Raw genomic sequence first — 22,044 nt, 5'->3', positions numbered from 1 at the left:
CAAAAACGGGGAGCCCGCCACATAATTTTGGTTTCCCACAGCACCCTGGGGCCTCAGGAAGGAACAGAGCAAGAGGGCCTAGAATAATGGGAGAAACGAGGAAAAATAGTTCTTGTTGGAACATGGTTATTCCTCGTCCCCGCCTGTATGGGTGGCGTATTGAAACAGGCCTGAGCAATCAGGCAGGTCTCCTACTTTGTAATGCGGTAGCTCTGGGGAATTCTCCTTAGAATTACAATGTGGAGTTTCACCTGCAGCCATCATGACCACCGCAGAAGTACATAATGTCTTTAATATGTTTGCTAGCATGTTATTAATTAACCAGGGCAGATTCAATTACTGGATAATTACTCAGATTGTACATTAATACATCTGGCTTGCAAGATCAGCTTGTTCGTGATACTGCTACGGCACAAGGAGAATCCTGGGACAGTGCTACCGTATGAGTACATAGCATGCATAAAGTCCTGCTCAGTACACCCACCCTTCTCCTATCCCCACCAGCTAAGATGCACTACCGTCTTTCTCAGTCGTGTGCATCAGAAGTGACAACTCATCTTGGCATGACTCCCCCACTCTAGTGTCTGCAGCACTGAGCACCCTGTGGCCTTCTCACGGCACTAGAACAGGGGTGGGCAATTATTTCGAGCGGAGGGCTGCTTACTGTGTTTTGGCAAGCCATCAAGGGTTGCATGAAAGGCAGCTGGGACAGATAAATATTAATTTTCTAAATTTTTTAGGGTCCCTGTGAGTCATGTAGAATGGCCTGGTGGGCCACATTCGGCCCGCGGGCCGTATTTTGCCCACCCCTGCTCTAGAAGGCAATCTTATGTTGTTCCAGCATGGGTGCAGCTCCTGCTGTGCTAGTCACAGTGGGAGCAGGAGGCCGATCAGCCAGAAGGGTAATCCATGCCTACTCCACCTGGCACTCTGTTGCCTTCCAATGGTGGCAGAGCCCACTTCAGCTGCGGCTGATCTGGGACTTTTAGCTAGGTCATTTCATATGTGAAGACCTACTGTCAGTGCCCCACATTACATGAGCACTTGGGGACAGGCTAATACTGAGGGAATTTCAGAATATCTGCAGCATAGACACGTCAGTGGGATGTCACAGAGAAATACACTTTGATGTAGAACAATCTGAATACTGGCAGCTGCCATTGAGTGAGCTTGGTCCTGGGTGAACAGCGTGGCTAGCTGTACTCATCAATTGATGATCCTATTTTGCAGCCTTCTGCAGCAAACCATTAAGGAAGCTAATCATGCAGTGTGGTTTACTTAGGCAAGTTTCTTATCCATGAGTTTCCTTTTATTGGCTGCTGTCTCAGTAAAGATCCAGGAAAACCAGTTGATCGTGTGAAGAGTTGTATTACAGGGAAACAAAAAAAAATGTCCTTGGTTGTAATCCTTGAATCCTTTCACAACAATCACTGGCTCGCAATGCTGCATGCTTGTCGTTTTATTATCACATATGGTGGCATGGAAATTTCAGCAGGTCTTGTTCACAGACCCAGCATGTTTCACCCTGTTCCAGACTAAGACATCACTTGCTTCGACTGCCATCGCTTGGCCCCCGATTACAAAGACTTAGCAGGGTGTTCCCGTACAATAAACATCATGTTTTCATGTGAAGAGCTGTTTCAGCTACATTCTTTATCCATCTTTTGCCGGCTTTGGGTAAAACTTTTTATTGATCACATAATAGCAGCTCTCTTTCCCTGCAGACCCTGACTTCACAAAGTGTTTTGATATCTGGAGTCTGAAAGGTTCAATATAAAACCAATTCCCTCAGCTTTCTATTATCATGAACCCAGGTCTCCTGGCTTCTTTACTTTCCGATCAGAAACGGAGTGTGGTCTAGGGATGCGAGCAGGAGGCCGTGAGGCTGTGTTTCATATGTTGATCCCCAATGTGACTGAAGTCAATATTATACACACGCACATGTACAGCTACTACTCAACAAAGGCAGAAATCAAGCAATGGCATAAGGAGTCGAGAGGGGATTATTGAAAATAATAATAATTATTGAAAACTGAATTGGCCAAAAATCCTATTGAAATGGTCCTGGACTACCTAGCACGTAGCAGGAAGCTTATCTGAAGAGTGCAAGCAACTTTGGTGTTAATTACTGTTGCTGCTTATAATATGTACTGCGGTAGCAGCTAGGAGTACCAACCCCGGGCCAGCACCCCCATAATGCTAGGCACTGTACGGACACAGAAAGAAGTGGCTTTCTTCTGTGTCTGGAAGTACCATGTTGATGACCTGTGTCTGGAAGTACCATCTTGATGCACCTGACAGTGCCATCTTGATGCCCAGCGGCCTCCTCTGAGAGCACATACTAAGGACCACACTTATGGATAAGTCTTATAATAAAACAAGGTTGATAGCCACAGGCGTCACGGCCCACAGCCCATGGAAATGTAACATTACTCTAAAGACCTATGAAACACAGTCAATACCAGACCCTTGCCAACTGCTTATTGATTATCATTCCTTTTCCACAGTCACCTTCGTGTGGATGAGAGCGCTCAAACCAGAAATGCCCTTTTAACTGGCCATTCAGGATCCCAGGGGGAAAGTGTTAGTAGAGGTTCGTTATGGAGCATCCTTAGTCCTTGTACAGGGAAAAGCAAATTCAGTTCAAGACCTCCTATGACTCAGAGCTGTGCTGTGTGTTAGTGCTGGTGTTATCTGGCCCTGGCTGGATAAGAAAGGGCAAGCCCTGTTCTGAACTATTATAAAACATTTGTGACAGCATTTATCACCACAGGCTAAAAGAAAACTCTCGGGTTCTTTGCTTTCAGATAGTAAAGTACACCAATTTTAAAGGGACACTGCCATGTTAAAACCAAAAGACTGTTTCACAGCCTGGGCTGAGCTGATGCAAGCAGAGCTAGGAAACTGTAGTGGTTCCCAGGCTGCTTGAAGGCAGAAGCAACAGCAGAAGCTGTTCTTGAAACAGCTGAAATAAGGAGACCCTGGAGCCAGCTGTGCAGTGTATGCCTGGTGGGAGATACACTGCTTCAGCATTTTCCCAGGAGCTTCCACAGAGCCCCGGCTGTAAGATAAACCTGCCTTTCACTAACCAAGCCTCCACACGTTAGGGGGAGCAGTGGAGTGAAGAAAGCAGAAGAATTAGATACTCTGTGTAAAGAGGTTTTGTGGGACATGGGTGAGATACAGCATTATTTGCCCCTAAACATGGAATAAAATAGATTACCCCTATTCCACTCAAGCACAACTTAATTCTGAAGTTTCAGGGAAGAAATTAAAATATTGCACTGTTAATTATTTGGGAGTTTCACCACCAGGGAGTCCATGGCACTCCTACTGGGAGTCAGGAATTACATGGGACAGAGGGTGCAGCTCAGAGCGTGTTACCTTTTCCATCATGGCAGAGCTGGCCTTAAGGGTGGGTGAGGAAGGTGACTGCCCAGGGCACCTTGGTCAGGGGGGCACCCCACACACACACACACACACACACACACACAGAGTCCACGCTCACAGCAGTGGTCTCCCCCAGCCCCCTGGGCCAATCCCCACCCCAGGCAGGAAGAGCAGTGCCCAGCCCAGCCCATCCCCTGACTCCAGCTGCTCCTTAGGAGAAGCTGAGCTGGGTAATGAGGGCGGCAATAGCGGTGCCTACCCTTCTGCCCAGTGCACCCTGCCACCAGACTGTGCCCCATGCCCCTGCCTGCCTGCAGCAGCACTGCCGACATTTGGAGGGGACAGTGGGGGGCACCTACATACAAGTTTGCTCAGGGCACCATTTTCCCTCAGGCAGCTCTACATCTCAGTTCTTGAAGCCAAAGAGGGGACTCTTTGCATCCCTTGTGACCTATCAACTTCTCATTGGTCCTACCTGCTCACTGCTCCCTTGCTCCGCATGGACAAAAGGAGCCGCATTAGGAGGCCCTGATCTGTGGAGGAGTGGTGTTGCAGAGTCACCTGCGCTCCTCACCCATGCAGGAACGTGCCAAATGGCCCAGAAGAGGGCGTTTGGTCTTTCTTTCTTTCTGCATTAACAGAAACCACGTCCTCTATTCTGAGAGCTGCCCTTTCACTGATACTGCTGGGTTCGAGGAGCCGAAGCCAGTGCTGCAGTCTAATTGAATGATATAGTGCGTTGCATGAAAATACAAGATAGGCTTGAGACAGGACCAGCTTTTTTTTTTTTCTTTTTTTGTAATTTTTCGAGCTGCCTCTTTTCTCTGTGCTAGGGATAATCCTTCGCAAATTGGAAAGTGGAGTCTGTTCCTCACCCATCCTTTCCTTTCCTTTCCTTTCCTTTCCTTTCCCCCCCTCTCTCACATAGCATTATTTGTTGGCTTGCGATAATGAGAACACCACTGCTATTGATTTTTATTTTTTTTAACGCATTTGGTTTTTGAAACAATATAGATGTTACAGGGGCTTTGGAACAAGATAAGAAGAAAAGATAATTGCATTCTAGCCTCTGCATTCCTTTCATTAAGGCACACAGCAAACACCAGAAATGGCCTCAGCTCTTGAAAGGTGTTGAGTGTCTCTTCAAGACCACGGTCATCTTCCACCGAAGTCAATGGGAGTTAAGATGACTCAACATCTTGCTGGATTGCTTGGTCCCACCCACCCATTTGGTATCACACATTATTTGGCCTGACGGAGCAGCGCTTCTTGCTATGGCTACAGGACCGTGATACTAAACAGTTCTATGGGATGAACACCGAAGTCCTTCCTCTTCTCATGCCCTGTCTGAGATGGTTGATGACAGGTATTTAGCAGAATTCGCAGATTCGTCAGGGCTGCAATGTGAGTGCTTCTGCAGTGGCTGTTATGGCACTTGGAAAATAAGTAAAAGCCCTAAAACATTTGCCAAGTTTTCATTTTATTAAGACGAGAATGATTTCTCTTCTTTGGTGCAATTTAAGATTGAGCTGAAGGTTCCTGCAGCTTAGAAAATGACAGGGTTAGGATTCAGCCTTTGCAACGACCCCATTAACAAGAAATGCTTTTACAATCAAAGTGCAATTCACTGTGCAATGATACTATACCGCTCAGACTCAGGGCAACTGAGACATTTCGTTGTGCTTTTGCAATGTACTCTAATGGGCAGTTTCGGCTTCCTACTAAACAAGTGACAGAATTTGTAGGCTATGATCTATCATTGCCCTGTGTCCCCTCTGCTTCAGATATACTGGCACAAGGTGTCCTCTGGACATGTGTCCTCTGGACATGTTCAAGAAGCATGTGAATGATTATCTTGTTGGTGTCATCTGAGCCCAGATGACTTCCTGCCCCTGGAGCAGGGGGCTGAACCTGATGATCTTGTTAGGTCCCTTCCAGCCCTGCTGTCTAAGAAATCTATGAAACCTCCACAAAGACTGCTCTCAGTGCAGGATGTCCCAAGACCAGCAGTTCCCAATCTGTGCTACACATACCACCAGTGGTACACAGACAACCTGTCAGTGGTACACGTTAACAGATTTTTTATAAGTACTTCACATGACAAAAATTTGCTAGTGGTACTTAAGATTGTATCATTTTAAATTGGTCATGTGCAATCTGTCAAAGTTTGGGAACTGCTGCCCTAGACCTTGTCACCTCCCTGGGAGCCTTTGTGCAAGACACTGGGTATATGTGAATTGCAGAAGAAGGGGCTGTACCTCAGCAATCCTGCACCTCCCTCTAACAGTACTTTGGGGATGTCCTAAACTATGCCAGAGGTAGCACCATCCTTTGCTGCCCCAGGACTCTAGAGGTGCAGACAGAAGAGCAGCTCCTTGTTGTAACTCATAGCACTTTGCAGGAAGCGCCATGAGTTACAATGATCCCCTGACCCCAACAGATGTTTGCTGTTAGGTCCCAGGGGTTGGGGAACTGAGCTGCTGTTTAGAGCAGCTGTGAGCCTGCAGCCTCTCTCCCCTAGCAACTCCCAGCCCTGGTGCTGTTTTCAGAATGGGGTGGGGGGGGAAGGAGCAGAGGGAGTTCGTTCTGGGGGTTGCCCAGTTGGCACTGGCGGGTAGGGGCAGGTGGATCAGAGCCACCCCACCTCAGGGGTGACGGGGCTTTAATCTAAACACCCCACTCTCCAGTGCCAGCTGAAAAAACCCCAGATCAAACTCCCTCCACTCCCATTCTGAAAACAGCGCTGGGAGCAGGGCTGAGCTGTGTCAGCACGCACAGACACAAGTTATTGAAGATGCTCTGGTTTGGAGCACCATCATCTGAACACTCATGCAATGAGGGTTCAGATTGTCGTGGGATCAGGCCCTCTTAAAGCGCTCTGTAGCTGTGTGCTTGTGTTTGGTCACATCTGTAGAGCACTTTCAGGGCCCAGATAGGGTGAAAACTGTTACTTCTGTCTGAGCTGTAGAAGTAGGCAAACGATATCCCTTTAATTTTGCACCGGCAGCAGAGAACAGAATCTGGACTTCAGGCTGTAACAGCAGCAGGATGAGGCCTTAAGTGGGGGTAATGTAAGGTAGCATCTCTGCCCCTCACTAATTTTTTCTTATGGCTTACACAACATCCTAGCCCTCCTCTACACTGACAGGGGGGCTGCTTCCTGTGTGGCTGCTAGAAGTGGTGCTGGGCCAGTGACTGCAGCTCATATAAACTTACCTAAGCTGGCTCAAAACTAATGAGCTGAGCTCAGGTACCACTCACAGTATGGACGTGGCAATATGGAGCTCTGTTCAAGCTTTATCCCAGCTCCAGGGGAAGTGCTTTGGGCTGTTCTGAGCTCTTATACTCACACTATTACTGGTATTGTCAGGCAAGGCCGGGTCTGTCCTTCCCAAGCTGCAGTCACACCTTCCACTGCAGCGTTTTCACCAAAACTGAGAGGAAACCCCAAATTCTGTCTAGAATGAAATAATTTGGGGAGTTAAATGATGGGACAACCGGAAGGCACAAACTAGAGAACGAATCTAAGTTAGTTGCTCCTCTGGGTCTTTCAGTGCGTTCTGTCTTCTCTGTGTTTATGCCTGTGACTATAAGCTCTCCAGAGTATCATCAGCTTTTATGTCTTGTACACATTATTAGCGCCTCGCAAATAAATAATGTAATATTTCACTCTTTATTGCTGAAAATGGACTGTAAAAGGCTGAATTCTGAAAAGAAAAGTGCAGATTATAATTTATATGGAAGGAACGACTCCCCCATCACATCAAACTTCTGCCACTGTTTATCACATTGCCCATCAATTTGGTCAACATTTTAAAGAACGTTGTTACCCATTTAGGCCCCAGGGGGCTGAAAATCATTGGAAGGGATCGGGGATGTCTGCTGGGGCCTTAACAGATCTCTGGCAGGAGACAGGAAGGAGTATGCGTGTGTACTCCTATTAATGCCCAAGCTGCAATGGAAGTCAGCATTAACATAGTCATTAACGGTGGAGAAGACAAGCTAACTGGGACCGTCTCACCCTGGAGTGTCTGGTGAAGGAATAAAATGGAAGGATCTGTAACTTAAGATGCGCGAACTACTGAGCTCAACATTTTTAAAGGCTGCTCAAAATGTATAAATCAATGCAAAGGTGAATTTATAGCTGCCCGACAAACCTGGTGATACCTATTCAAATTCTGGCACTGAATTTGTCATTAATGGATCCAGGGCTCTGCAGTCCGGGCCTGATTTTCAGTCGTTGCTCAAGTAAGTACCTCCAAGGACTCTGACAGGACATCTAGGACTGTAAAAGGATTCTGGGATCAGGCTCATTAACTACAAAAAAAAAAAAAAGGTTGTGAAGCCACTTTTACCGTCTTGCTCCCCCCCACCGTCCTCCCCACTGCCCGGGGGACCTGACCCCTGCTGGGCACGGCTCCACTGACAGGCACGAGCGTCAACCTGAGGGAATGGTTCTGTTTCCAAGCTTCTATTTCTGTCCTTGCCATTTATACCTGTCTTGTTAGATTTGCACCTGTACTCGCCTCAGAGGCATCGATACCAGCCAGCGTGCAGCTCCTGCCTCCGGCAGCAAAGACTCTGTCTCTCTCTGGCAAGAGCACTGTGTGCTGTTTGCTGAAGCACTCTTCTCTTGACATTAAAAGAGCAGCAGTAAGAGCCTATAAAGCTGGGGGCAGACACAGGTCCTGGCCACAGAGATAAACTCTCCCCTCCTTAGACATGTGGGGGCTTTATTCTTTTTTGGAGGAAGAAGTAACTGGGGTGCAGGGCCAGACACAGGCATGGGCAAACTGGGCAGCTACCCAGAGCCCCAACATAAAGGGGGTCTGACAATGGTGAAAAAAATGATTATTATTATCATTATCTCTGGCAAAGTGAGGCCCGATACTAAAAGTTCGCCCGGGGCCACCAGGAGTCTAGGTATGGTGCTGTCGAGGTGCCCCAGACTCACATGCTTCCTCAGCCTGATGAAGGGTATTTGTACCCGAAAGCTTGCAAGGAAGAATTTTTCCAACTATTTGAGTTGGTCTAAGAAAAGCTATCGGATTTACCCAAAGACTCTTATCTGCCGTGTCATGGGAAAGGCCGGCAGCGAACCAAGGAAAAGGTGGGCTTAGTTGCAGGTGAGCTGGAAATAGGCATGCAAGACCCAAATGGAAGGTCCCCTCGCAATGTTCCCCATTGTAAGAACCCGCCGGTGCCTGCAGGTGCAGCACAAGTTGTAGTGGGGATGATTTGAAGAGTGATGTTGGGAAGCTTGGAGAATTTTGCAGGAGCTCCCAGCACAAAGTGCACCTCGTGGCTGCCAGCAGCAGCACTGAGCACGCAGCACTTCAGTGAAACATTGGGCTTGGAAGTAGTGCACAAAGAGTACACAAAGAGTACTGGTTGATGGGAGCAAACCAACATGGTGCACGGTGACCAGCGGAGTCCCTCAGGGCTCGGTACTTGGGCCAATACTCTTTAACATCTTCATTAATGATCTGGATTCAGGAGTCAGATGCGAACTGGCAAAGTTCGCGGATGACACCAAATTATGGGGGAGGGCGGTCACACCGCAGGACAGGCTGGGGATACAGGCCAACTTGGACACACTCTCACGGTGGGCAGACCAAAACCTGATGGCCTTCAATGTAGAGAAGTGCAAGGTGCTGCACCTGGGCAGGAAGAACCTTCACCATCCTTTCAGGCTCAGCAGTGCTACGCTCGCTAGCACCACGACCGAAAGAGACTTGGGGGTCTTGAATGACCACAAGACTAACGTGAGCCACCAATGCGATGCTGCGGCTGGCAAAGCAAACCAAACTCTGGTGTGCATCTACTGATGTATCTTGAGCAAAACCAGGGATGTCATCCTGCTTTACTCAGCCCTGGTGAGACCTCAGCTGGAGTACTGCATCCAGTATTGGGCCCCCCACTCAGGAGGGATGTGGAAAAGCTTGAGAGAGTCCAGAGGAGAGCCACGCATATGATCCAAGGCCTGGAGGGAAAGCCATATGAGGAGAGCCTGAGAGACTTGCGACTCTTCAGTCTGGAAAAGAGAAGTCTCAGGGGGGACTTGGTGGCAGCCTACAATTATATAAGAGACCTGGGAGAACAACTGTTCACCAGAGCTCCCCAAGGGTTAACAAGGTCTAATGACCATAAACTCCAGGAAGGCTGATTTAGCCTGGATATAAGAAAAAAGTTCTTTACAGTGCGAGTGTCCAAGGTCTGGACCAGACTCCCCGCAGAGGTGGTGCAAGCATCTACTCTGGACTCTCAAAAACATATGGATGTTTTCCTTGCTGGGTTCACTTGATCCCAGCTGACTTCCTGCCTATGGCAGGGGGCTGGACTCAGTGATCGAATGAGGTCCCTTCCAGCCCTAACGTCTACAAAATCTATGAAATCAGAAGTGTTGCAGTCCAAATGGAGTCCCTTCATCATTGCGCAGAACTCTGTGCGTGAAACATCCAGGTGATGTCTGATTTTTTAAATTCTTAGAATAGGTCTTCCTGTGCAATCTTCATCTTTTCTGGCACTTTTATTTGGGATGTTCTTCCAAAAGCTATTTTATCTTTCTCTCCTTATATGTACTTTTGAAATACTGTTGCAACCTGTTAAATATTAAACAAAGAAATAAGCTGTTTGGGCAAACCAGGCAGCAGGGAATGTGTTTACAGATAGAAATGAGTGCAGGGTCACAACTTTATCTCCAGAAGGACACAAAAAACACATAAACTTTCAAAGTTCAAAGAAAGAAACTCCAGAGAGTCTTTGACCTGGGTTCAGGAGTTTAAATGAGTTGCAGTCTTCTGAATTCATCTCACTAACTTTCAGATGCATCTGTAAATCACAATCGCCACCATAAAGTCTTCTTCGTACTACACAGGGATCTTAATACAGACACATGCGACAGAAAGAATCATTGTGGAGTGCTTGAAATAACAATCCATGTATTTAAAACCCTCTATGTTCCCACATGCTAGCTTTGCACAAGATCATTTCAAGTGTTAATTAAAACATAATCCAAAAGGAAATGGAATAAAATAGATCCAACATAAAGCTGCAGGAACCTGTATACATGAAAGCAATGCTGTTTAAAAACAAAATCAACACGGATGTATAGGTGATGGGAAAAGCCTTGAAATAACCCTACGCTAACGTGACTTGTAAATGGGGATAGATGTAACGAGCTGAATAGGGACAGGGAACAACCGGGGTATTATGGAGACGCTTGAGCCTGCCTTATTTACAGTGAAAGGGGACACACAATACAAAATCTTTATCACCAAGGAGAATGCTTTTAGCAATGCACAGTTCGACTGACTTAAGGAAAAGATAGCTGGCAGTGCAGGTTTGCAAGCCTGGGGGCCTCAAGAGTGCATTGCAGCTGAGTTTCCCATGCGTACCTTTTGCATTCCTTCACCCATTATTTCCCCCTCTTGCCCCCCATGCCCGTCCCCTCCCTTCTCTACCAATCGTTTTCCAAACTTCCACCCATTCATATTTTTACTGACCTCCTGCCACACTTTTAGCTTCTTTCCTACCTTGGAGATCTCAGAACAACAGCAAAGTCCCCCAATACCAGAAGAAGGGTGCTTGTGCTCGAAAGTTTGCAAAGAACTTTTTTCCAACTACCCAGTTGGTCTAATAAAAGATATCACATCTACCCAAAGAACCTTGCCTGCCAAGGAGAACATGCAACTCCAATGGGGTACTTAGCCATGTAGACGACCCAAGAGGGTACAGCCCATATAGACCTGCTTGTCTGTATGGAGACCCCGGCATAAACTGGCTTGGTGCATGTGAGCCAGAAGGCAGGATCACACAGACGCTGTGGTTTATATCGCTACTGCAAGGCAGGGGAGATCTCTTTTAGTTTGAAATGTAGAGCACTGTAATTTTGCAATGGCAGGACCATGATTCTAGGGTTGGCTTTTTCAGTGCGCAGACACAATTTATAGAGTAACTGAGTCTATTCTCTAAAGCATATTAAATTACAGCCACTTGTTGAGAAACAACCCATTGCTATCAGCAAAATTGAATGGTGAGGAATAGGGAATAGACCTCTGAACCTTCCCTTCCATAATAAACCATACGTGTTTTCCAGTTAGTGGTAAGGAACCTCTTCGTTAGCTGCTGCTGGAAGTTTATTACTGATTTCCCCAAATAACCCATTTAAAGGGAAATGATTACAGACCCCTTCGGGGAGGCTTGATTTCATCCAGCAGAGGGTAGTGGTGATACACAGTCACAACCTTACAAATAAGAGAAGGGAACTAAAAGTTCCTGGGTGAAACTATACAAATATTGGTGACACTACAAATATAAAAGTGATCTGTGACCTAAGATCCTACCTATTAAGTCTCTTACCATATTTTCAATTTATTTTTTATTATACAGGTTTAAATCACACAAACCTTACTAGATAGCAGAACTGTGTCGCAGCGGGGTGGAAATTTAACCTACCCCCTTCAATTCTTTTGTGGAAGACTAGAATTCAATGAACCCTCAGCTTTTACTGTAGCCAGGTAATTTAATCTGTTCATACTTGGGCAAAATCTAAAGCATTCTGCATATGCAAACAGGCAATCCCATGCCTAATAACCCGATGTGAAAAATAGGAACTGTCAAATAGGTCCACTAACCTGCATGTTTCTAGTGCGCCTGCTACAATAGGTCTTTACATGCAAAGACACAGGGCTGCACAATGACTGCATAGACGGTTTTGGTAGCTGCTTCCATGGCAGAAGTTATGGAGTTGTACATACAAAAGTAACGCCTATCTGAACACAGCTACGTCCTCCTGGCTGGGATCCTTCCTGGTGGGAAGGATCCCCAGGAAACGATGACTGTAAAAAGCAGAGCTTGTCCATGGGCAGTGCCACTGATCCATCGGTTCCCATTTACACTTGCCCAGCACGCTCCCCTTTGCTTCCTTTTGGGGCAGAATCTTGCATTTCATTGCAGCGTACGTTGAGCGTGATGCCGTGCCAGCAAGACACAAATTCTTTTCTTTACGTATTTTCAGTTCATTTTACTAAGCTTAAGTGGGAGACATTCAAAGACTGATTTGTACTGGCCTGGGCATAGCATGTAACACTGACAGCTATTGAATTATCCGGAGAGGATCTCATTCAAAAATAAAAGAGAACGTAATTGTAGGCTTCGAAGAATACGAAAGAAGGCTGATAAGTTCCAACATTACCATTTTTTCTGCTGGAAAAATACCTGAAAACATGTCCTCGTTCCTTCATAGCTCCAAAGCTCACATTGTGGCCCTAAGCATCCAGAAAAATTAATTCATTTCAGTTGAGCTTTTAGTGAGGCTTTAAATCCTAAGAAAATATACTGGAGGGGAGAATCAGTCATCTATCACTAGGAGTTCATCGTTAATGCCCCTCGAATATAGAGCAAATTGACTTTGCTTTGTGTCCTGAAGAAATGTATCAATATTTTAAATGCTTTGATTGAGATTTAGTGCTCTTCATGAAGTATTTTACACTGGGTCACCAAAAGAAAGATAAGTTGTTCCCCCACCACTGCCACTAGCTTTTGCCTATGCAGTAGCTGAATGCCATACTTTGGCTTGACCGGAGAGAGCTAATTAAATAAGGGAAGCAAATGTGGCATATGGAAGTCATTTACATATATGGGCACACAGGACTGGCATCATCAAGTCCAGTCCCCTGGACAACCACGGTATATAATCGCATTAGTAAACTTATTGAGCTCCAGTCCAAGAGTAGTGAAGTGGGTGGGTTTTTTGCCCCATGACTCCAGTGGGAAGTGTGCTCCAGAAGCTCACTGCTCGAATGCTTGGGAACCTTCTAATTTCCAGCCTTAATTTATTCATAGCCAACGTATGCCCATTTGTTCCCGTGCCAACACTGTTCGTTATCTTAAATAGCTCGCCTCCCTCCCCTGTGTTTATCCTCTAAAGTATTCATAGAGAGCAATCATACCCCATCCCAGCCTTCGTTTTGCTAGACTAAACAAGCTAATCTCTTCCACGCTCCTCCTGTATGATAGCTTCCTCATTCCCCTGCTCATCCTAATGGCCCTTCTCTGCACCTGTTCCAGTTTGAATTCTTCTTTCCTGAATGTGGCCGACCAGAATCGTGCAAAGTAGTCCAGATTAGGTCTTGCCAATGCGGTGTTTAACACTTCCCTCTTTCTACTGGACATATCTTAACTGACAAATCCTAGCATGGCACTTCTTTTAGTTAAAGCCACATAGCTTTGGCACCTTATAGTCATCTTTGATCAATTGTACCCTCCCCTCCCTCGGGGTTTCTTCTCCCAAGTTGTTTGCAACAGATGAACCTTCAGCCTTTAGTAGAAATTTCTGTGATTAATCCCCATATGCACGACCTTGCCTTCTGCACTACTGAATTTGATCTCATTTCTATTACTCATTTTTCAAGGTTGTCGAGTTCTGTGTGTGTGACATCCCAGTCCTCCTCTGTATTAGCAGTGCCCTTTAGCTCTGTGTCATCAGCAAGTTTCATCTGCTTCTTTGCCACAGTAATTAATGGAAACAAACAGATTTGCTCAAGGGCAAGCCTGGAGCAACTGTGCTACTAACATCCCCCTAGTTCGACACATCCCCTTTCAGCCCTAACTTTATGCCGTCTTCTCTTTGGCCAGTTCCCTACCTATGTTATGCTCCCATCTAATCCCCATCCATACTAATCCCCATCTTCTCCAGTTGAACAATTACCCATGGGACACTATCAAATTCTTTAATGAAGTCTAAGTAGATTACACCTACTACAGCTCCTTTTTCTGGAAAAGCTACCAGGTTAGTCTGGCATAGCCCATCCTGAATCCCTATTGCATTTACTCCATTTTCAGTGTACACCCATAACTTGATTCTTTCCTTCAAAGGTTATTCTAAAGCGAGACTTAAATGTATGAAGTTCCTTGAATTTTGCTTCTGGCTCAATGGAAATGATTTCTATTTCTATATCCTCAATTCTTATGGTCTTTCTTAACGTTTTGCCCGGCGTTGTCATCAGCATCAACATCCTTACTGAAAACTGAGGAAATGTATTCATTAGGTTTTGGGCCATACCTACATGATTTGTCATCTCTACCCCACCCTCACTGCATGGTGGTCTCGCTTCTTTTTTCCTTCGTTTCTTATTTATTTAGGTGAAGAGCTTTTTTGCTATTTTTGAAAGTTCTCACATAGTTTGATTTTTGGCTATTCTTATTTTGCGCCTACACTTCTTGATCAAAAAGAGAAAGCTTTCTTTGCTGATCAGTCCTTTCTCCCATTACTTTTAGGCTCTCTGCTTATTCCTAATATCCCTCCTGAAGAGGTTATTAATCCAGCGAGTTCTGTAGCCCCTTCCTACAAGTTCTTCCCCTCGCACGGTATACAGATTCCTGCAAGTACTAGTAACTTTAACTTGAGGAAATTCCAGGCTTCATCATCACTGAGGTCCCCAAGCTTCTTTGTTTAGCTAATATCACTAACCAGTTCCCTTAGTTCATCCAGGTTTGCCCTTCTGAGAAAGCTATTCGAGAATAGCTATTTGCAGAGCTACTTTTGCTTATCTTTCTATTTACTTTAACTCAGTGAACTCAAGCCCAGGGTAGTTTCTGCAGCCAGTTCTTCTATAACATTCGCAGCATTGAGCAAAACCAAATCTAAAAATAGCATCATCTCTTCTTGGTCCAGTTCTTGGTTTGATGAAGGACTCTATCCACTCCTATATAGCAGTATCAGGGCCATTCTCATTCACGTTTCTTCTCTAAACTACATCTGGGAAGTTAAAGCCATGAGACAGTTCACGGTAGCATTTCTCTAATATTTCTATCCATAGTCAAACCTGACCTTGGGGCTCTGTAGCAGACCATCAGGAGTAGCCTAGTCAAATCTCTTTCACTATCTTTCCCCAAAGGTTTTATCCATACTTACCTTTCTTTTCTCCTTTAGAGTCCAACACATCATTTACATGCTTTGTTCCCACCTCCCCCTTTACCTTGAATTTTGCCATTCTTGAAACGTACTGACATGACCGTTTCGCCACCATATTCTTGCTATCCCCGTAATATCTAGTTTCATGCCTTGCACCGGTAATACTTGTTCTTCCAACTTGCTGCCCAGGCAACATCAGTTATTTTTGACTGAACACACCCAGGTCACTAGTTGGTTTAGGCAGTGTTGTAGTAAGAATGCTGCATTACATTTCTTTTTGAAAAGCTACTATCCCATTACCTCCAGCAGATTAAAGGCATTATAGGAGGGAAAGCAGCTCAGTTTTCTCCAGAATTTGCTACAGTGTTGGGTTTTTTAAAGGCAGTGTTGGAGTAATGCTGTAGCCGTGATAGTCCAGGAAATCGGTGAGAGGCAAGGATTTTTGTGAGTGGTATCTTGGACCAACAACAAGATGTCACCCACAAACATCCTTGCCTCTGGTTTTTGAAAGCACTGCAAACTCAGGTTACATGTACATTAGGGATACCGTTCTGGTTTAGTACACTGTACTAGCGGTGTTAATGCTGTGGATGCAGCCGATATGAGGAAAACCACACTTTGTACCTGTATCCTAAACCAACACCCAAGGGCAAAACAGGCTACCCCAGTAGATGTGCAGTTTTGCAGGTGTACCTTCATCTGTATGACGGGCTTCTGCTAGCTCAGCTGTCAGACAGACATCGTACTTTTTCACACCATTGACTGAAACAGAATCATAGCAAAGGGACTTCAGGAAATCATTGAGTCCAACCCCCGCTCAACGCAGGATCATTCTTCTCTTACCTGGGACAATATTTGTCTAATGCAACAGCCTGTGCAGCAGACCTCCTCTGATGTCTCTGTGCTGTTGGGTATCCCGCAGTTCACTTGCACCCAGGATGAGAGCGTCAGTGTGAGCCCAACCTCTCATGTCCCTATCTCCCATATGAAATCAATGCCAGGGGTCTTGCTGGCTACCTGGAATAGTAGCTGCCAGATGAGTGAAAATGCCTGTGACTTCTTTCACGGTGACAGATCTCACACCACTGCCTACCTAGCTGAGTAATCTATTTTGCACGGTTGAAAACCTGCCATAGCTTAGTGGAGACTGGTCCTTCTTTTGTTGCCTGGAATCAGAACATCTAGGCCGATTTGCACGAACCTAGGTTTACAAGGTGTATTAGGTCTCCGATGCTTTGCAGGTCCATTGGGCAGCCATGCTATGATGACAGTAAATACACTGAATGAAAGTGAAGATCTTGAATGATTTCTTTATTAACTGACAAAGAATGGTCCAAATAAGCATGGACCTCAACCAGAGGAAAAGGTGGGTGGAGGTAAGTGTGAGGATGATCATGAAGGAGGGAAGCAAGTGTCTGGCAACAGGAAACTTCAGAAGCTGGGAAATGCAGTAGCTTGAAGAAATAGCAAGGTGTCTCTGATAAAAAATAGTCACCTGGAGCAAGGAGGATGAGGGGTTTTCTTTTCAAAAAAAGAAATCCCAGTAGTCCTTTGCATGGGTGACTGCTGACAAAGCTCTGTGGTATGGAGCAGATGTGCAAAATGCCCCAGCAAATGCTCATAGAAACATGGTAGGCAGAGCGTCAGTAGACACAAGGCTACATTTGTGATAGCAGAAGAGCCGCTGTGCAGACACAGAACAATCTGTATGATGAAATTATTCAAAACTAGGCTGGGGTGAAGCACATGAGTACTGGAGATTGGCCAAGCTTACAGCCTTCCTGCTTTACAGGAAAAATACATCACCTGCTTTCAATTAGAGTGAGTCATGCCCCCGTGGTCATCACTAACTTGACTTCAAGGCATCGTCATTGTTTGCAAAGAGGAAACGGGGAAAGATAATTACTGTTGCGACAGACTGCAAGGTGGCAGGATTAGAAAGTGCCTCTTCACTCACCTGCTCCAAGCTCTGCATCAAGGAAGATAGGGCTCAACACTAACTTTCCACGAGCTTATCCATTCGGCATAAGCTTGTCTACTTGTGTCATCATTTCAAAGAAATGGTTATCACTCAGATACTAATCAATCTGTGATTGATTTGTATCTGAAGGTCAAAGCAAAGGCCAGGGGAAGGTCACGAGTTATACAGAGCCTCCTGAGATAAGGTTAGGTGCTGCCACTCACGCCGTCCTCTGGTGCGATCCACAAATCAGTCGATCCATCAAGCAACACAGCAATGTCCTTGAAGACACCAGGTGTTTAATGCTCCTCAAACTGAGACCGCAGTGGCATTCAGCAAGGTTCCTTTCCAAGACAATTTTGTCAATTCAAAGGAAGTGTGCTCACTTTAAGGTCTTATTCTTTGTAAAGTCCTAAATCAAAAGCCAGCATCCATCTAGCTAGAGGACTTTCCCTACCAACCTCCTGTCTGTTAGGAAAATTCATATTGAATATATTAGACTGGACAGTCTTCCCATGTTTCAGTCATCTTCTCCCATCATGGGTGGCAGAGCTTGGGAATTCTCCCATAAAATCCAGAATAAATGTGCATTTATTCTGCACCAGCCTTCAGGGAAAGAGTCCAGAAAGATCTGGTTCGAGTTTTGCTTATGGCTTTCTTGTTGGACTGTTGTAGGGGGTGGAGGAGGGGAGGGAGGGGGTCTCTGGGCTGAGGTTGGATATTTTGCAAGCGATGATTGCCCTTTACAAACTTTTCTCATAGCTCCGGGGTTTCTGATGAAATGCTCAGCATTTCAGTTCTGTTAAAAGTTTTAGCACCATATCAGGATGAACGGAAGAGCTGCCTCATTTGTTTCAGCTTCTGTTTCGGCTGTTTTACAGAGGCAAAGAGGCAAGTGCATTGATTTCACAGAAGTTAGTGCTAGTAGCTGTTTAAAAACAGAATCCTAAATCCTTTCAAAGCTAATTGGTACTATACAGTGCACCAATACCCATTTTCAGGGCTGGGCACAGGCGTGGGTGAACCGGGGGGCCGCCTGGGCCCTGGACAGAAAGGGGGCCCACAAATGGTAATTTTTATTATTAATATTATCATTATCTCTGGCGAAAGGGGGCCCCATACTAAGAGTTTGCCTGGGGCTGCTAGGAGTCTAGGTACGGCGCTGCCCATTTTGATGACTCCTTCCGGCGTCATTGTATAGGTCATTAGGTTTTTCACAATAACTTTGTTTTTATCTATTTCTGCTTCTGGTTTCAGAAGCCTTTAGGTATAAGCAGTTAACAAGTACAAATTAATTATTACTTTATCAATACAATGGAGAAGTGTTAGTAAGAAAAACTAGAACAGCTGACCAAGAACTCATTGCAAAGATCTTCACATTTCTAGAGGTTAGATCCAAAAGCTCATTTATTACAAGACATATGAAAGGTGGCTTGACCTTTCCAGACTGGCATATTTTCGCATTTTACTTATTTTGAATTTCAGCCCACCCCTCCACGAAAAAAAAATAATCTCTGTGTCATATGATTGGTGGGGGGGGGGGGAATTTAAATTTTCTCACTTCCTTTAGAGTTTCAAACTTGATCTACAACAAAGAGAGAAAAAAAGCAAACATATTAACAGACAGGGAACAAAGGGCATAAAGGTATACAGCTACGATGAATTATCTGCCTGGCTTTTCCATTGAGACCTGGGCCCTTCTAATTGCATTGCTGACCCTCCTGATACCGTAAGTATAATTCTATAGGTTCTTGAAGAGCCGCTGCATATTTTAATTTGTCTGGTGTCTTGAAACGGGAGTGTTCACTTGTGATGTGCAGGATCCCTAGCCTCTGAATTGCAAAGTCTCTCTGATCAGCAGAGTATTTTGTAAGACATCTAGCCAAAGGGACTGTGCGTTGTCATGATTTGGTTACTAAGACTAGAGTAATAAAACAATCCCTTTGGAATTAATTATTCTTTGTTTTGCGGTTGTGTCTCGAATCCACAACTAGGATTGGCACCCGCAGTTGTAGCTTTGACATGAACACACTAAAGTAAGGGACAGCCCTTGAGGATCTTGCAATATAAGATCACCTTACAGAAAGGTTGGTTGTAAATGGAGTGCCATATAACAGCTCAAGCTATTAAGTGCTCCCACACACATCAAAGGTAAAGAACAGCAGGAAAATGCATCTGGGAAAACAATTTGGAGAGTTTTAGGCCATGGCTAACAGGCAAACTTATCATACTTAGTAATGGTACCTTCAGACATGCATAGCTCAGTTTGCCAATGCTAAGACTGTGAGCAGTAGAGTCAACTATCCATCCCCTGATGCTGGATGGACACGTTGCTGCGCTTGTGGTCCAGGCAGTAGTGCCCAGAAATGTGCAGCATGTTTGAGTTCAATACAGCTGGGCAAGGTAAAATTTTGTGGTACAGATGTGGTCTAAGAGGGTGTTTTCGCACACTCCAGTGTGGGTCTTCTTCTGGGGGCTCACAGGTAGTTGTGATGATCATGTGGCTGAAGGGATTCTTTGCAGAAGATGGAGGTTCAAAGCTTCTGAGAAGTTGCTGAGGGTGCTATTTTTGCTCTTCCCAACCACCTTAGTGAAGGCCAGTAGCTGTCAGCAACATTGGTGAAGCTGATAACAGAGCTTTCCTGTTGGCACACATTGCCTCTGCATCACAAGTATAGGCTGGGGACATGAGAAAAAAGTTGCGCCTTGTCAGCAAAACAGTTATGCCAACAAAACTCCTAGGGGAGAGGCAACCATGCCAGTAACAGTACTTTTGTCAGCTTAGCTAATGTTGTTCAGGGAGGTGATGTAGCTATGCCAATGCTGAAACGCCTTCTGCCAACATATGTTGTATCCCAACGAGCAGGCTCTGCTGGCATAATTATATGGACAGGGGCTATGTAGTGCAGGTAAGCCCTTAGGCAGAGGCTGCAGATTTTTAGGCATAAAGCTTAATGATTAATGTAGTCAAGAGCACAATCCATTTATATGCTGGCAAACATCCCACTCCACTAATTCAATAACTTCTGGCTTCTGAAACCATTGCCACTACTCTTGAACTTCTTTGTGTGGTTTGCATTGAGATAGACGGTGTCAGTCAAGGACCTGTCCTGGTTACAATCTGCTTTTTATTCTGAGAAGCTTTCTCTTCCTGGGCCTTGATCTTTACGTGAAATAATTCTGCGACCGTCTAAGACAAGCTGGTTTCCTCCATACTCTATAGCAATTTGGAATGTCATAGCAGCCGCAGGGAAAGAGCTCGCATGTTCACCTTCCAAAAATGTGTGTCCCCCTACTATGTACATTGAAATAGAGCATCCTTACCCTCTGGCATTGGGATTCTGACCCACACTGAGCGCTTACGAGTCTGGTCTCAGGTCAGCCTGTTGCTCTGGTCCTAGTCTATGGTTTGGCTTTCTTTTCTGTGCATTAAAGCTATGTGAGAGTTTTTCATTAGTGGCCTTCTTCTCAAGCTGGAAAGGCAGTGATTTTGGCTAGTTTGCATTTCACTGAGCAGTGCCTTTGTTAGCCTGGCAGCATTTCAGATTGGGTAATTTAATTCTTCCTTCTTGCAAGTACTCGGAGCTTTTACTAGGGTGAGTTACCTGCCAGTCCTGTCCTCACAATAGCATCATCTTTCACAAACATCATTGAATGAACCTTAACCCTGACAGTTCTATGCTAAACCCTGGAAGTGGCTGCATTGCACTGCTAGGCCAATACAAGGTGGGTTTGCCTACACATGCAATTAATGCAACACAATAAAATCTGGGGGTGCTGCATTCAGGGTGGATTAAGATTTATTGGGGCCCGGGGCAAACACAAAATTGGAGGCCCCCTTCCCCACCATGGGAGCTGGACTTCAGTGGGGGGGGTCTTCCCCTCCCCCTCCTGGTGCCAAGGGCAGGGTGGGCTCTGTGCCCCATGGGGGAGGCTGGGTGGACCTGGCTGCGCTGGGGGTGGGATGGCACATGCCCACCACTCCTCCCTGCTCCCCATCCCCCTCTCTCCACCACACCTGGAGCAGAGCCCAGTGGGGTGAGAGCAGATGCAGGCTGCCTGCTGTGGGCTCATAGATTCATAGACATTAGGGCTGGAAGGGACCTCACAAGATCATCAGATCCAGTCCCCTGCCCCAGGGGCAGGAAGTCAGCTAGGGTCAAAGGTCCCATGCACCACCCAGGCTAGGCAGTGCCCCCAGCCACAGCCCCTGCCCCTTCTCTCCCTCATGGTGGGGCCTCAATCTGCTCTCTCCATGCCCCTTCCCTGCCCTACGTCCCTTCCCCCCCATTAGACTTATCTGCAGGGAGCTGGCTGCCCGGCTATGTTCCTGGCCACATGTAGCCACGCACATGCACGGGGGCAGTGCTAGCAGGGGCTTGGGGGGGCACTACAGCCACCCCAAAATTCACTTTATGCCCCGTGTAGCCACCCCTCCGAGCACCACTGCCAAACCCTAACCCTGTCCCACTCCCACCCACAGGTCTCCTAGGTTCTGGCTTTGTGACTTCTCAACTTTAACACCAAAGTCAACAGGAAAAGAAAAACTCCCATTAACTTCAGTCATTTTAAGGACCCAGCAAGACTGGGCTTTCTGCCCCATGGACACTACAGTGGGAAGAGAAGCATGGGAGGCACGGCTGGGATGGGGTCTAAGCCCCAAGCAGAGCCAAGAAAGTGATGGCAGCCGGCGACCTGGAGATCCACCTGGTTTGGGTGGGTTCAGTTTGGAAGGGGGCAGCTGGGGAGGTGGGAAAATGAAGTGAAGACCCTGCGG

The 22,044-nt window shown here is 46.0% G+C and overlaps 2 long non-coding RNA genes across 5 annotated transcripts in view; one reads left to right on the top strand and one right to left on the bottom strand.

Annotated features, from left to right (window-relative positions):
* Nucleotides 1-4,358: 4,358 nt before the first annotated feature.
* LOC109284934 (uncharacterized) overlaps nucleotides 4,359-22,044 on the bottom strand; it is a 31,210-nt gene continuing 13,524 nt past the window's right edge. The window contains exon 2 of one of the 3 annotated variants that reach the window (XR_009456406.1): nucleotides 4,359-19,946. This is a non-coding gene — a long non-coding RNA (uncharacterized LOC109284934). The remainder of the gene's footprint in view (nucleotides 19,947-22,044) is intronic. The other 2 variants (XR_009456407.1, XR_002092562.2) reach the window with 2 other exon arrangements.
* The window catches only part of LOC109284933 (uncharacterized), an 18,128-nt gene continuing 14,993 nt past the window's right edge, over nucleotides 18,910-22,044 (top strand). Inside the window, exons 1-2 of one of the 2 annotated variants that reach the window (XR_002092560.2) lie at nucleotides 18,913-18,996; nucleotides 21,751-21,983. This is a non-coding gene — a long non-coding RNA (uncharacterized LOC109284933). Of the gene's footprint in view, nucleotides 18,997-21,750; nucleotides 21,984-22,044 lie in introns of both variants that reach the window. The other variant, XR_002092559.2, reaches the window with a different exon arrangement.

Source organism: Alligator mississippiensis, chromosome 13 (genome assembly GCF_030867095.1).
Source record: "Alligator mississippiensis isolate rAllMis1 chromosome 13, rAllMis1, whole genome shotgun sequence".
Taxonomy (NCBI): domain Eukaryota; kingdom Metazoa; phylum Chordata; order Crocodylia; family Alligatoridae; genus Alligator; species Alligator mississippiensis.
The sequence above is the reverse complement of the archived record's forward strand: the minus strand, read 5'-3'. Positions and strand labels throughout refer to the sequence as shown.